Here is a 16077-nt window from a genome sequence, read left to right as displayed (position 1 = left end):
TCCATATTCAGAAATAAGAAGAATCGAATATTTATATGCTATCAATAACGTATGCCTGTAAGCACCGTGCCTTAATCCCGATATGCACCTAAACAAATTCAAGCGTGCCACGCATTTGGTGCGGACATGCTCAACGTGCTTCTGCATCGACAACCTCGTGTCGAGAACGATGCCTATAAATTTGAACGATGAAACAAAAGAAATACTGTGCCCATCCAGTTGGAGAGAACATGCCGGTGTCTCTCGCCGCCTTTTACTGAAAATCATGACGGCTGATTTTTAGCGGAAAAATAAAGATCATAACATTTTGACCATTGTTGCAACTTGTGATGGATGTTTTGAAGGCACGGCAATGGGTGATCATATTCTTCATCTGAACACCAAATCGTGCTGTCATCCGCAAAAAGTGACGAGGATATGCCTGAAGGGAGATCATCAAATAAATCATCTATCTTTAGGTTAAAAAGCATTGGAAATATGCAGCTACCTTGCGGAAGACCGTTCTCTTTAATGCGAAAATTAGAGACCACCGATCGGCATCTTACACGGAACGGCCGCGTTCTTGAGGCAAATCCTACAAGATAGTGTGCCAAATATCCTTTAAATCCCAACTTTTTTAGTTTAAAAATTAAAGCTGGTTTATATACCATATCATAAGCGCGAGTAATATCCGGAAGCACGACAGTGACTTAACGTTCTTGGCGGAATGTGCGACGAATGTCTGTTTCGAGACGAATGATATGATCGCAGGTAGTACGGTTAAGTCGAAATCCACCTTGCTGATCCGATAAAAGTTTTTTATAATCTGTTATCCAGGCAAGTCGTTTGCCAACCATGCGTTCAATAAGTTTTTTCAAGCAGCTGGTGAGCGCAATTGGACGGTAGTTGACTAGATCGTGTGGGTCCTTCGTGTGATCGTTTGAGTTGTGAGAGGACCACAAACCATTGAAAAAATTCAATACAAATTGAAGCATGCTGTCAGGTAAGTAACGGAAGAAAGCGTAATGTAGTCCATCCTGGCCAACCGAAGTGTTGCCGGTGGATTTAGTCGCATCGCAGAGCTCTGAGAAAGAAAATGACACGTTGTATGTCTCTGCATTGTCGGAAAGAAAGCAATGGGGACGCAAATGAAATCGAGGCTCCGCTTGATCTATGGAACCTGCTTTGTAATTGTCAAAAGAACTGCAATGTCCTAGACTTTGGGCAAGAGCCTCCATAACCTGTGCTGATGATGTAACTAAAGCATTATTGATTCGGAGAGCTGGATGAGAAATGGATGGTCGCTTACCAGAAAGTGTACGAACTAATCCCCAAATTTTGCTTAACGGAGTAGCTGATGTAAATTGTTGCAGGAAGTTTAACCAGGAACAATATTTGGCGGCTCTTATGATTTTCCTGGCTCGAGCGCGTTCAGAACTGCGGGCGAGTAAATGTGGAATATCACGATTGCGTTGATAACTTCAAAGAGCGCCCTTACGTCTGGCAGTGGACTTTTTAACATCATCTGTCCACCCTTCGGAGTAGGAACAGTGCAGGCCAGGTGGGCCATGCCCCCTCTTCAGATTAATGTTGTTTTTAGCTTACTTTTGAACCACATTTAGATATACGTGCCGATTTAACTACTTCAACAGCCATCTTTCTCAAGATGCGTCATCTTTTTCGTTTGCTTATTGGCCATCGCCTAATGTCACAGCAAGCCGACGCCATGCAGCCTATGGAGACTGCAACGCCGGGTGTTTGGACTGTTGTTGCTACGACTTGTGAGTGCGTATGTTCAAAGCCGTATTACATAGTTTTTTTTATCAGTAATCAATTCTGACTGAATCTTGAACGTTTTAAGCCGAACATGGATTAGCCATGTTAATGCAAGCTTGGGACCCCACTTCTTCTACAATCTATGTTCAGGGATTCCTCGATATCTCTGAAGAGAACAGAAAATCACGGAACTGGAGCCTGTGTGACAATTACTGGACAACCTTTGGCGATCAGGGATGTTATTGCGTCCATGAGGGTTCCTGTGCTGATCCAGGCCAATTGCGCGGGTCAGAAAGCCTCCCGTGTCAGGGAGAGGAACGATGTGATATGATATATCCTTCCAATGGCTTCCGGATCGCCCAGGAGATCCCGCCCCGTGTCACCAGAATGACAGCCAGAAGACGCTTCGCGATGGGACAGAGTGGCCCTTCAGCTCTTGACCGGAACCGGTAATGTGCCCTTGGTGTTCTTCTCAAGGGACCTCTTGCCCGGAAGGAAATAAGGGGCCTCATTGATGTTGAGCAGAGTGCTGAATTAAAGTCTGTCTGTTGTCTGTTGTAATGTCTGTTGAATTAAAGTGTCTCATTGTTGAAAAGAGTAGGTCGAAATAAACTTTGGAAAACGAGCAAGGCCATCCCGTGTTTGCCAAAAAACGTTTATTTTTCAGAATGGATTTGTGAAAAGTGCATCAGCAGGTTTGAACACGCCCGCCCGCAACCTCGAGAGCAAGGATAGCGATGGTCTGGGTTGCAGATTCCGTAAAAACGGCGTCGGCCACTGCAAGTGCCACCAGACGGCAGGTGCCGTGTTAATCTATCTTCTGGACAGATTGATAGCTACAGAAACACGACAAATAGAGAATCTGCCTTTACTCTTCCAGTTCCAGCACCAGATTCCAGCACCACTTTGCGGTGCTTTAAGGGCCAATCTATTCTTATCATCAGTTTAAAAGTCGCACACGTAAAATATGCGCTCAGACTGCCTTGTACATGCAAGATTTGATGCACTAAAGCATTCAAAAGTGCCTCTTTCAGAAGCGTCATCATTTTCTTCCGCCCGTTGGCCACGACTCAGTATCAGCTGTTGAACCGACGCTGCGCGGCATAAGGAAACTGCAACGCCTGGCGTCGAGGTTGTTTACACAAAGATTTGCGAGTACGCATGCTCAAAATTATGTCGCATAACTTTTATTTCTAACCGATTCAAGTGTTTAAAGGTAATAATTTCGGAACCGTTATCATTTTCGTACACCGGTGGCCCATGACGAAAAGTTAACCACTAAGCTAGCGCTCCGCGGACCATGGAGACTGCAGCGCCTGGTGTCCAGGTTTTTGTTGCTAAGATTTGCGAGCGCACATGTTAAAAACCATGTTATACAAATTGCATGACTAGTCAATTCTGACTGAGTGTTAAACATTTCCAGACAAACATGGCTTGGCGATTTTAATACACATTGTTCACCACTCGATCAACAATAAAAAATTTTAGCCTCAAATTTTGATCAAACATATCGATCTACAGTCTACCCTCACGATGTCCTAAATGTTTGTAGGACGCGGATAAAACAATATGAAAAATATTATGAGTTCCACCTGTTTAGAAAGAGTCCACTAAGCCATGGCAAATTAAGGACGCCGGTGATTTATTCCATGCGGTCGTTAAACGCCTGATTTCTGCAGTTTATTGACCTTAACTCGCGCTCGGGTGGGGGGTCAAATTGACTCGCCCCCGAAGGGTTTTCCAGAATGGTTTCCGAACGGCGCGGTGCATTCGCACCATGTTTTGCATGGCTTTAGAAAATGAAATCGTTTACTATAACACAATTTAGATGTACTTTGTAAGGTCGCTGGCTATGGCAGGTCAAAGTCAGGCCATGTTTCAGCGAAGTCAACTTCTAGGGAACCGTTCAATCTGATGCAACAATGGAGCGTTAGACGAAGTTTTCTGAAGAAGATTTCTGAGATGCTTTCTTAGGAAACACAAATGCTGCATGAGCAAATAATGTTCACCTAATGTCAGGTATAGAGGTCAGACCAAGTTCAAAACCAGCCTGTTTTATTACTCCAGGGCTTGCTGTACGAGATAGTTTCGGGTGCTCATTTCGAATTTGTTGATAGCAGAAACCGCATTGTGCATTTTCCATGGACTTCTTAGATGTCAGAATAAGTCATTGATCTAAAACGACCTAGGTCAACATTTTATTTTTAGAAACATACTGACTAGCGTAATCCATGTCGCTTATTCAAATGCAAAACTCAAAGCATTTTTGTATGACGTTGGTCACCATGACCTCCAAAAGCTCAAACAAGGTCACCGACCTTAAATGAACATGTGACCTTTTGCTTACAGACAGTTTTCTAGGTTCTGGGTGCACTTTGGAGACCAGCCTGGAACTTGACCTTGTTTTACTTTATTTGACCCGTAGACTATGACCTAGGAACCTCAAACTATGACGTCAGTGAGTTCACGTACGGGTCAATACACTCTATGCATTTGGTGTTTCTAGTTCCCCTAGGTCCCGAGATCTCAGTGGGGTCAAACTGACTCCCCCGAGCAAAGGGTATCTAGCCGGCCACCCGGGCGCGTGTTAATAATGTAAACAGAATTGATTTCACGGTAGCTGCTGGTCTCTGTTCTGGTTACAACGTAAAAATAACAATGAAATGCAGAAAACCGAATGCATTGTAAACAAGCAAACTATATCCAGGATATCTTTTTGTTGGGGGATCACCATAAAAAGGGCTTTTGTCAACCCTACGCTCCTCTTAGCAAGGCTCTGGCTACCCCTGCCCACACACAAAAACACTTAACGTCATCTACGTTAAGTAATGAGCTGTTAAATGTCCGCTGGGCCGATACATACCTAAAGTGGGCAGCTTACCGTTGGCATTTTGCTGGGGTGGTGTGGTGTTACGGAAGATAATTCGGAAAAAGGTACTGTTGCAGGTGCCCAACACATGTTTCACATCCAATTAGTAGCAATACTAAAGCAGCCATATCACCAGTTCGCGGCCAGTCATCCGGAGACAGCCGGGCCAGGACAGTGGCCACCGACGGCAGACGGAAGCAGGGCTCAGACAAGGAATATATGACAGAATGGTCTTCATTCTGTGGCTTGGTTTTCAAAGGAGAATATCCAGTTCCATGGCTTTTGTCACATGGTTTTTGGCAGGTTCAAGCTTGAAAATTTGTTTCCGCCTAAAATATCGCGACAAGTCTTATCTCTTGAAAAGCAGCCAGCGAAATGAAGGCGCATGCAAAACCTGTTGTACTGTGAGCCATCGATTCACTTTCAAAATTCTCACCAGCCTATGCACGTGCCATATTTTGGCACCTGCCCTGTGAGGACAGACGCCTCCTGAATGACCCAAAATGTCTGCCCGCTGGTGGAATTTCGGCTCCCCAGGATAGACAACGTTGAAATGAACGAATTACCTTGGGAAGCTAGAAAGCTTTATTTCTCGAATGACATAGATGAGTCGGATAGGCAAGAGTTTGCGCCAGGGAGAAACAGCTCTAGGTGTATATCTGGAATAGCAGACATTACAATAAAGAGCGATAACCTCCATCTCTACCTCCCCCCGCCCCCCCCCCCGGTCGTCGGGTTTGTTTTCCAAAAAAAGTTCCTGAGGTACGCCCTGAGCTTGGCCCCCCACTTTTTGAAAACGTCTCCATGTGTCCACCACGGCACAGGGAGCCGACGTGGTGGAGGTTTAGCCAGTGGAATTGTCGCGGTTACTGCAGAATGAAGAATATGTGTGATAAGATCAACTCCTTGCTCTGGTGAATCATAGCTATGACGGTTGGTAATACAAAGTTCCTGAAATTTGGTCCAGCCTGCCTTTCGTAAGTTCCAACGGGGCATATATCGAGGAACTGCATAAGCAGCAATATCAAAAGTGGTATAAATCTTAACTGGAAAATGGTCGCTGGCGTGGACATCTCACTCAACAGTCCAATCCCACACAGTTCCTTTTGAGGGAGAGCACAGCGACAAGTCAATGGCTGTTTCCGTTCCGGTGGATAGGTGGTGATAAGTATTATTGCCTTTGTTTAGCACGACTAAGTAGTGTGTATCAATAAAACCTTCAACCAAATGTCCTCGGCGATCAACGGCTTTGATGCCGTTACTCCGCGTTGGACTGTGAGCATTTATATCGCCGAGGATGAAAAAGGGTTTTGAAAATGAACGAGTTGGTCAAGTTGCCCTAAGAGCTCCATGATGTTATAATTTGGTGTAATGCATGATTAGCATATATCGGTGGTACGGCCATGGAGCCGAACTGAACATGCAGCAGCCTGAAGAGATGTGTTAAGAGTGAGTGGTGTGTGTGTTAATTCTTGACTGATGTACATTGCCACCCCACCTTTGTGGCGCTCACCGTCCGTAGTGTCACGCCGATATAACGAGTCATTTGGCATTTTAAAGTTATGTGTCGGTGGGACGAAACCATGTTTCATGTACGGCAGTTATGATTTGAGCTAATACGGCAAAAAGTGCATTCATTTCAGGCCATTTTGAAATCACGCCGCGACAATTCCACTGTAAAATGAAGGACATTTAATGATGAAGGGACCCATCCCCATCGGTTGATGGGAGTCGGCCGAACGAGACCGACCGAGGCCGTCCCATCGCCACCCTCACTGGTGGACGGGACCGGCGTTCCTCGTTCGGGCTTGTTTCGACAGGTGTTGTGGTGGGGGAGGGGAGGTAGCGTTCGTGTGGCGGCCAGAGGGACCGGGCCGCCGACTGTTCATAGCCGGAGGGCTAGGACGCCGGAGGGCTTGAGCTGCACGCGGCTCACGCATAGCCGGCGGGCTGGACCACCGGCCAGCCTGAGGACGAGAGTGAACGGGCGTCTGGGTATCCGGGCACCCAGCCAGAGACGACTCAATGGTGTTTTTTGTCTGGGTCTGCGTGGTCAACTCAGTTGAGACAGATGGGCGAGGGGTAAGGAGCTTCAAGGGAGGCAGTTGGGTAATGAAGTCTGTCTGTTTGTGTTCTAAATGCGATCACCGTGACTTTTGCTACCTGTGCATATGTCTTGCTGGACTGCGATGACATCCTGGACTCAACAGTTCGCCGTGCATCGGGATATGGCACGCCTGTCTCGGCCTTTTCAGAACAAATTTATTTTTCCTTTCTCCATGTCGGACACTGAGAAGAGTTGGCAGCATGATCAGCACTCCCACAGCTCAAACATTTCTGAAGTGATGTACAGGCAGACCCCTCTTGAGGGGTCTCGCCACACTCGAGACATCTGGCACTTCGTTTGCAAAGCTTGCTGCCGTGTCCAAACCGCTGGCATTTAAAACACCTCAGGTGATTTGGTATGAATACTCTTCATAACGGAGGTAACCAGCTGTGAACGTTTCGGGAAGTCGGGTGGTAGCAAAAGTGAAAATAAACAGCTTGATGTCGCGACACTGGCCATCTCTGGAGGTCGTCAGACGTCGGATGTGGCAAACATTTTCGCCCCCGAGCTCCACCAGGATCTCATCTTCGTCATGAAACGGAGCTCAGGCGCGACGATGGTGTTTTTACTAGCGTTTCCGGCATGTTGCAGGAAGACTTTTACTTGTTTACTACAAAATTAAGTTGTTTTGAGAAGGGCCTTCGTTTGTGCGCAATTGGTTGTTTTAATAATGAGTGATCCGTTTGCCGGTGCTTCAATTTTGAGTTCGCATGGACCGCAGACAGCCTTGATTTGTTTTAATGGCCCGAAAACGTTAATCTTCCGAAATGACACGTTCTCATCACAAGGCTGAACAACAACGTAAGAGCCGAGAGGATCCAGAATTGGTTCAGAGGGCGGGCGAACACTGGTCGTTGTCGAGCGAGGGTCAACATCAGAGCGGGCAGGCACCGAGGTGGTCGAAGACGAGTGAGGGTCGGAACCAGGGGCGTTGGGTGGAGACGGGTGCTGTCCAGACACCAAGTGGAAGTGCATGAACCAGTGGAATGGGTGTGGTGCACGCGAAGGTCATCAGGCGAAGGTCATCAGGCGAAGTGGTAGCCAAAACGGCACTGCTAGCTAGCGGCAATTCCGTCGTCTATATCCAGGGCATTATCGAGGTCAGAGGCTGAGTTCGAGTTCGTGCCAGTGTCGTCCTTCTTGCGCTTGCTTCACTTCCCCGTCGTGGGGAGCGGGAAGAGAATAACAAAAAATAATTGAAAAGGTGTGTTTGGAGCTGGTGCAAACAGAAAAGCAACGAGAACGACGATGCAAAAAAGGACTCCTTGGCTGATGGCCGCAATAGCAGCAAACCACTTATTAAGGTCTCGCCAGACGGATGTATGGCCACCGAACGGGTCGACGAGAGCCTTGTGTTGCATATGACCTGTGCACGTCGTTAATTCTGTATCCGTTGATGTGATAGCGAAACTTCTTGTCCTTATCTCCTATCGTAACACTTAACATGTGGAAAAAATTCAACGGCTTCCTCCAAATGACTTTGACCTGCCCTATTTGTATATCTTAATGTGCCCGCAGTACCTGTCCCAGCTTCGTCGCCATAAACTGACATTTTTGCGCTGTGCCGTGAGTAGCACCATCTATGATGTGAGTGGACGGCTACAGTTGCGCTGGCCACCGCAGCTCGGTGCGAAATGGCGGAGAGACTGTCAGTTCGCCACTGCTACCGCTTTAGCTGAAGTGGTCATCCCAGTGCAGCATGCAGAGCTGACGACATGGCTTTTACCACATCGCCGTCTTCATTTGGAGTACCGCCGTCTGTTTCCGAAGGACCGATGGTCGCGTGCCTCTCATTGAAATGACAAAAACTTGGCCGTGCTCATATCTGGTTTCCGTTTTGCTTTTTTCGTAGCCTTGTCCCATTTGTCCTTTAGTTGCCCTGTGGAACTCTGCAGCTGGCCACGGGCCCGTTGGTTTAAAAGACTTCAAATGTTTTTTTTTGCCGGATTTGTTGTCCAATGTCTCAGCTGTACCGGCCACTGCTTTTGAGAAAAATCAGGGTCGTACACCCACAGCAGCCCCCAGGGGCGTGCGCCCCACTTACCAAATTTATTGCATGCATTCATGCCTGTATGACTACATGTTCACACTTAAAACTCCCAACAGACATGTAAAAACCAGATCGGAGAGAGTGTGATGTCGTTTTGCGACACGCAAAAAAAGCGCACGCGTAAGGTGCGCCAAGCCCGGTTTTTCATGCCACCGTTTATTGTGCCCTTCTCCCTTTGTGAAATCCTGCGTAAGCTGCTGAGAATAGCATATTTGCAGCAGGAGTATTGTGCGCTCCTGTGTCTCCTGCAGGATTCATTAAATATGAATTGCATTTTGTGAGCAGTATGACTATCTCATACCGATTACAAGTCAACAGAATGTGGAACGGTTTTCAGATGAACCCTTCTCCAAGGGTACTCACATTGTGTACCGGGAGCGGGCGTGGAGACATTGGCTGAGCCAAGTGCGGGTATACTCCTCGACGCGATATGGCTGAGACGGCGCAGCGTGGCTGGGGCTGCGATCGCGGTCATGTATCAGACTCCCTACGCTCTCTCGTCGTCAGTTCCCGGCGTTGCAGGGCCAGCGGCCCAAAGCCTAGGGAATGGGGAACCGATGTCTACCGGGGGATCAGAACTTCGGTCCGCTTCAGCCCACAAAATCCAAAGTTCGATGCTCCTCCCAAGACCACCGGACCTGAACGCAACAGAGAGAGTGGATGAGTCTTCTCGTCCCAGCCAGGATCACGGATCGGCCACGTGATCGCGCTGTCACCGGATGATGTCACAGCAGCTAGAGTTGCTCCCCGCAGCAGCGGCGACCATGACCTGGTGATAGCCGACACGCGTCTGGGACGACGGCGTCGCCTGATGGCCGAGGTCATCGCCGCTCGTCAAGAGGTCTGACGCCGGGCCGGTTGCGGCTCTAACTGCTGCTGCCCGGCTGGACAGCGGCGTACAGCGCGGCGGACCCGGTCAAAAGTGGAACGCGTGACAGTGGTGGGAGCGTCTGCGACTGATAAACACAACGCAAATTGATAAACATTTGAAAACAGGTGGATAAAATCAGGTCTCGCCGTCAGCGATGTCCTTGGCTCGGTGGCAATGAGGGTCTGCGCGCCCCAGTGTGAGCGAGAAATCTAGCTTCCAAATCATGGGTTGACGAGTCATCCTCAGCAGCTCGTGAACACAATACGAGTCTCTACTGGGTTAAAGGCGTACCAGGAAGGCACAGGAGGAGGCGGGATTCTTTCTTTTTGCCGTCGTGTCGATATGCACAAGGACGGAAATACAGAAATGCCGAATGACAGCGGCATCCAGCTGTCCCAAGTAAGCGAGACCGTGGGCAGACGGTTTGAACAAACACTGCTCCAGCGGGGCAGAGGATGCCCGCTCTCCTTTCTTACAAAGGGCTTGGGCCCCCGACACGTATGGTGCATGGAGCTTTTAAAGGGCGTGCAGCGATCCTGCTCGAACTTTGCTCGGCGCTTAAGCGCACGCGAACCTCATGGGCGCGCGAAGACGATCCGGTGGTCAGCACACTGCGCATGACTAGTGTGGCCGTCAACAACCGCATCTACCGGAGGTAGTAAAAGGATAAATTTCGTCAGGCTTGCTGACATCTGAGCTGAAAATTACGATTGTGATAGCCCTGTTCATAAAACGGGTACCAGAACTGATCAGTTGCTACCGAGCGGTGTTTATTCTCCCTGCTGTCGTTAGCTAGTTGAGACATGAAAGTGCGGTATGCTTCCAACTTATGGCTTATCTCTTAACCCCTGATACCTTCAGCGACGTACAGCACCACTTCAGACCGGGCCGCCGCTCAGTCAGCGACCCTGGGTGCTGCTGATTACTTTACGCAGGGCATTGACCGCAGGGTTCTCTTACGCAGGGCATTGACCGCAGGTTCTCTTACGCAGGGCATTGACCGCAGGGTTCTCTTACGCAGGGCATTGACCGCAGGGTTCTCTTACGCAGGGTATTGACCGCAGCGTTCTCTTACGCGGGGTTTTGACCACAGGGTTCTCCTACGCAGGGTATTGACCGCAGCGTTCTCTTACGCAGGGTATTGACCGCAGGGTTCTCGTCGATTTAACCACGGCCTGCAGCAGCGTCCGGCCTCTGGAGAGGCCCAGTCGGCGTGAGATCAATTCCCATTGGTTCGGAAATCGGCTGGTTTGTTGCAAGCAATCGATGAGTGGGGGAATGGATCACTTCCAGTGCCACCGAGGGTTTCCTGATCTAAATGATCGGCTGTCCTAATTGTATGGAAATTATTAGGTGGACATTATGGCCAATAACAAAGTATGACAATTGGTACACAACACTCGTTGATTTGCGAGTAAAATGATTATGATAAATGCGACTTGTAAAAATGTCACAAAACCAAACATTCGACACGCGTATTAAACTCCTGCCGTGACTGCAGCACACAAAAGGTTGGCCAAACAAGTCTGAAAATTGGTGCAACGAAGACAGACATGCGCCCATCAGACATATGACGTGAAGACAGCTGCGGGCGGCGCTCGTCGAGATGTTCTCTCCACTTTGACCGTTCATTTTGGTGACGTCACCATCAGACCGTCTCGAAGACAGCTGCGGGCGACGCCCGTCGGTATGTTCTTTCCACTTTGGCCGTTCATTTTGGTGACGTCACCATCAGACCGTCTCGAAGCGTGAAAATTTTTTGAATAACCCTTGTGTGCGGGGGACGAAGGGCGCCAGACGGTCTGCTCATGTGACGTCACTGATATCGGGTGGCCAACCAAAGACAGCCAACTCAGGCAGCGTTTTTTTGCTGACCTTGGCGCTTCACAGGAATTTTAGCTGCTGAAAAATACACAGACGCGTAGTAACCTGAGCGGCAGCATCAGCACCGTCAAAATGCTTCTGCCGAAAGCAGAGACACTTCAGATAGCCAGCCTCCTTCAGCTCCCCCGCCTGCACTGTCAGCATGTGCTGCAATTCTTCAACTCTATGCTGCTGCTCAGTGGAATCACGCCCGTTGAGAAAGGGGGGGGGGGAGGGGATATCTCTCACCGCGGCATGCTCGCAGAGGCGGATGAGGTAGTGGCTGGCGCACTCCTGTCGTGGAGTGGCGTGGAGTGGCGCTCAGTTTGTCTATATTTTTACTGCATATGTTTAGCTAGCATATCTGACTCAATAACTGACACGAAAATATTGGCCTAGCTCCAGCATTTCACACTGACAGACAAGATAGCATCACAGATAGCTGGAAATAGTACTGAAAGGGCACACGACTGGGGAGACAAGATAAATGCTCACTTCTCAGCATGTACCGCGGTGGCCGACACCTTGGCAGAGGCTGCCGACGGTGGGGAGACACTGGGACCGTAACCACCTCGTGTCCGCTCAAACGCTTTTTACGCTTCAGACGCTCCTATTTTACAGCTAATGTCCTCACTGCCAGAACTACCCATATGCATCACCATGTTATGCAGGGTATGATGACGTAATCAAACAATGACGCATCGAGGAACATATTTACTAAACAGATAAGTTGCCTTGTGTAGAGCAGACTTTTCTTCTTGAAATATGCCAGTACTTATGAGTATGCTTGTTTCATATCTGATGTTTGCATCAATATCATCACATCTGAGAAACCCCTTTAAGTGGACTGCTACTTTAAAACTACTCTGAACAACACAACTTCTCTTAAGTAGATGTGGTCCCCAATGTGTTCTTGTTTACTTACACTATCTTACCTGGCAAAACATAGATTGAGGGCCAACTGACCGCCGTTGAATCTGAAAATCGTACTCAGAAACGCCAGATATGAACGGCTAGACATTTTTAGTCCTTAATCACCACATGGCCAATGGAAAATGCAGAATTTGAATGACGTTGTTATGGTGTCAGGTATGCCCTGGATAACCTCGAAATAATCTGCACGAAATAGTCTGCGCATCTTCGCGGGCGCGCGGCTCTGAAACTAGAGGGGCTTAGGTCTGAAAAAGGTAAGGCTGTGAGCTGCACCGAATGGCCTGAAAGAAGGCTGTTTCAGTTCAAAACTCCATGCAACTACGAAACACTCCGTAGGAACAGCTCACTTTTTTAACAGCTCACTTTTGACAGGCCTGATTTTGCGTATATACAAATGTCTAAGTTTGATGCCAACGTTTCAGTCAGGAAAGCGCTCTGATCCTGACACCTACAGGCCTCTACTCACTTTGTCGAGATTCGGAAAGCTGTGAGCGACTCGTGTGCACCCGGCTCATGACGTAATTACAACGAAATTACATTTCTTCCCACAGCAATACGGTTTTCGCCCTGGCCATTCCACGGAGTATGCTATGCTGACCGTGATAATTAGCGCCACCCACCAGCTTGACGCGGGACGGGTGGCGTCACCGGTGATCGCTGACATCACCAAGCTCTTTGATAGCGTCCGACAGGGAATGTTCCATATTTAAAGATATTGAAGAAAGCATCATATATGGCGAAACAAGCTCCTTTATAGCTATTGGTATTCCTTTTAAGTGGAGAAGACCGCTCTAGACGGCACAGTTCTCTGTTTAACATATAGGCTCCTCAATGTGCCATGATTTCATTGCGTCATCGTGCATTGCACAACATCAATTGAGAGCCAATTAACGGCCGATGTATCTGGAAATCGGGCTCACGACCGCCAGACATGAACGACTCGACCGATATATTTTTCTCGGCCTTCATCTCCGCAAGGCTTATGGCATGGCCGGATTTGAACGACGTTATTATGACGTCATAAATGCCAAGGTGACTGAAATACTATCCCTGATATACCCTTCTCGATTTTCGCAGGCGTGTAGCTCAAAAACTAAAGGGGCTTAGGTCTAAAGAAAGACATGACTGTATACAGCACCGGACGGCCTTCAAGATGGCCATTTCAATTCAAAGCTTTATTTAAAAGTGGAACACTCAATTTAACGAAGGCAACTTTCCATGTAATAGACCTGCTCGTATTACGTAGTAGCGTGGCAAGCCGTTCGTCTCATCCTTCCGCAGCATCTCTCTTACCGCTGCCGCGGGTGAAAACGGAGTTTGCACGCCGCCCTTTCAATCATAGAGCTATGTGTGACGGGAACGCTCAATGTCCGACCCTCAGACTCGTGTAAAGGTGTCCGGAACGAGGTGTATGCTTATAAAAGTGCACTTTGTTTTAGCATGCAATTTGCTTATCAATACTTTGGAGAGGTAATTTGCTCTTACTGGTGGTGAAATGTATTTGACTGCACATGCGAAGTCCAGTTCCCCGGAAATTTTCTCAATGCGTCTGTGCCTTGTGTGCAATGCATCTGTGCGTACATTTTAAACCGTAATCAACATACTTGAATTTGTTATTAAAACGTATGCGATGGCTATGGTGCTGTTTTGTATGCCATTTTAACCTTAAGCGTCATTTGCATATCATACATGTGCTAAAAATGCAACACTGAACATGCAGAATATGAAATTATGATGGTGATAACTATGCAGAATTGCGGAGGGAACATAATAGGGGTTTTCCGGTACCAAAAGGTCGATATTGAAGCATGCATGCCTTTAATACATTGTTTCATTCTCCTTGCTTATCTTGTCTTCTTTTTGTGCGCACTCGGTGGCGTAGCTAGGATATCGCCCATAAAAGAGCCAAATCCGGGTATAAAAAGCTCTTTCAGTCAAGGGGGCCCACTTCGTCGCTACAAGGTCTCTGTTGTTGGTTTCGGGGATTAGGGTGTGGATTCTATTTCGGTGTTTCAATGGCCCGCGTTTGATATTTTAGAAGCCCTACGACCGTCTTAAACTGCCAAAAAGTACTGGGGTCCTTGACCACGAAGGGAACCTCTACGCCTCCAAGGGGAAGACACAACCCCCAAGAGCCTTGGCTACGCCACTGTGCATACTTAATGGTGACAGCGCACGTTTAGACTCGGCTTCTAGCCAGCCACTCAGCTCGTGAGCATGAGGTCGTATGTGCGACTCTGTATCTATATGCACGTGAATTTATTACACACACACGTATCACTGCATGCAGTGAGCCCCGCAGAGCAAAGGCAACGCTCCAGCTGTGCCAGGCACACGACATTTCGTCGGGCTCCAAATAACGGTCCCTGTGAATTGATCGCACAAATGCTGTCAGTCGTGCAACCCTGGCCATGTGGTGCACTGGTTTTTGTTGCATCGGATCATCACCGGACAGGGCCGGTCAACACCGGACAGGGCCGGTCAAGTGAACCTATGCACTGGTTGGTCCCTTTACTGAACTTCCGATTGGCACACCCTCTGGAATGAAAGGCAGCCTCTTTTTACCGAAGAACGAAGTTATTCCGTCAGACCCTCAAACCAAAAAGTCATTGGGGACACAAACATCTTTGACTTTCATCGCCGCTTTTCCGATAAGTTCCCAAATGAGCGAGAAGTGCAGAATATAACACAGGTTATTCAAATACGGTTTGCTTGGAAGCCATTTCCTATGGCCAAAGCACGAAATTGGCCCAGTCTGCCAAAAATTACTGTGGTCTGGACCCCACGAATCCCATTGACTGGGGGGAGAGCTTATGACGGATTGACCTGTCTGAACTACGACGAGGTCCACCAATAGGTCAATAGGTCTGACAAGGTCTGACTAGGTCAATAAAGGATAATGGAACGACACTGCATAAGAAGTTGTCCCTCGATGCGCACATCCATGTTTGCTTTGGATTCGTCGCCGGTTTATCGATGCTTGGTTTGAAAGGTACGTTCCTGATTTTGCATGTGTTTTAGTCTCAATTTTGGGTTGGCTCCACTGCATTCTTACATTGTGATGTGCTTACTGGCAAACGTGTGTGGCGTTTATTGGTGTTTTGGGGTCTCTGCCTCTAACGCTGCTAGTGGTCTCTTTCAATCAAAAAAGGGCTTCCTAGGCGTCCAGTCAGGTCATTTTCCTACCCCGGACTCCGAAGTCGCCACCACCCACCACTAGACCCCAGCCGAAGGTCGTTATCCTACCCCGGCCTCCAAAGCCGCCACCACCCACCATCAGACCCCAGCCTCCAACAGCGCCAATGGCTCTCTTTAGACCTGGGTCTCCGACGTCGTCACTCGTCCACCTTGGACCTCGACATCCGACGGCGCCACCTGAGACTCCTGTGGTCCAGTCTTCAACGGCATCACAGGTCCTCCCTGCGCCCTGAAGTTTTCCGAATGGTCACTGTGGAGGTCTGGCTTACTTTGACATCGCCAGGTCTATTAGGGTGGCAACGTTCTGTTCATCGGCCCACAAAAAAGAAGGACTGGTGGGGAATATTCTGGGATAATTTGTTGGCATATGTAGCTAAAGCCGTTGCCTTACACGCCGGCACTGACACGGAATGTGGCTGTTGGCTACGTCG

The sequence above is a fragment of the Pollicipes pollicipes genome, unplaced genomic scaffold, assembly GCF_011947565.3.
Source record: "Pollicipes pollicipes isolate AB1234 unplaced genomic scaffold, Ppol_2.1 Scaffold_4002;HRSCAF=4701_pilon_pilon_pilon, whole genome shotgun sequence".
In the NCBI taxonomy this organism is placed as follows: Eukaryota; Metazoa; Arthropoda; class Thecostraca; order Pollicipedomorpha; family Pollicipedidae; genus Pollicipes; species Pollicipes pollicipes.
This window is presented reverse-complemented; position numbering follows the sequence as displayed.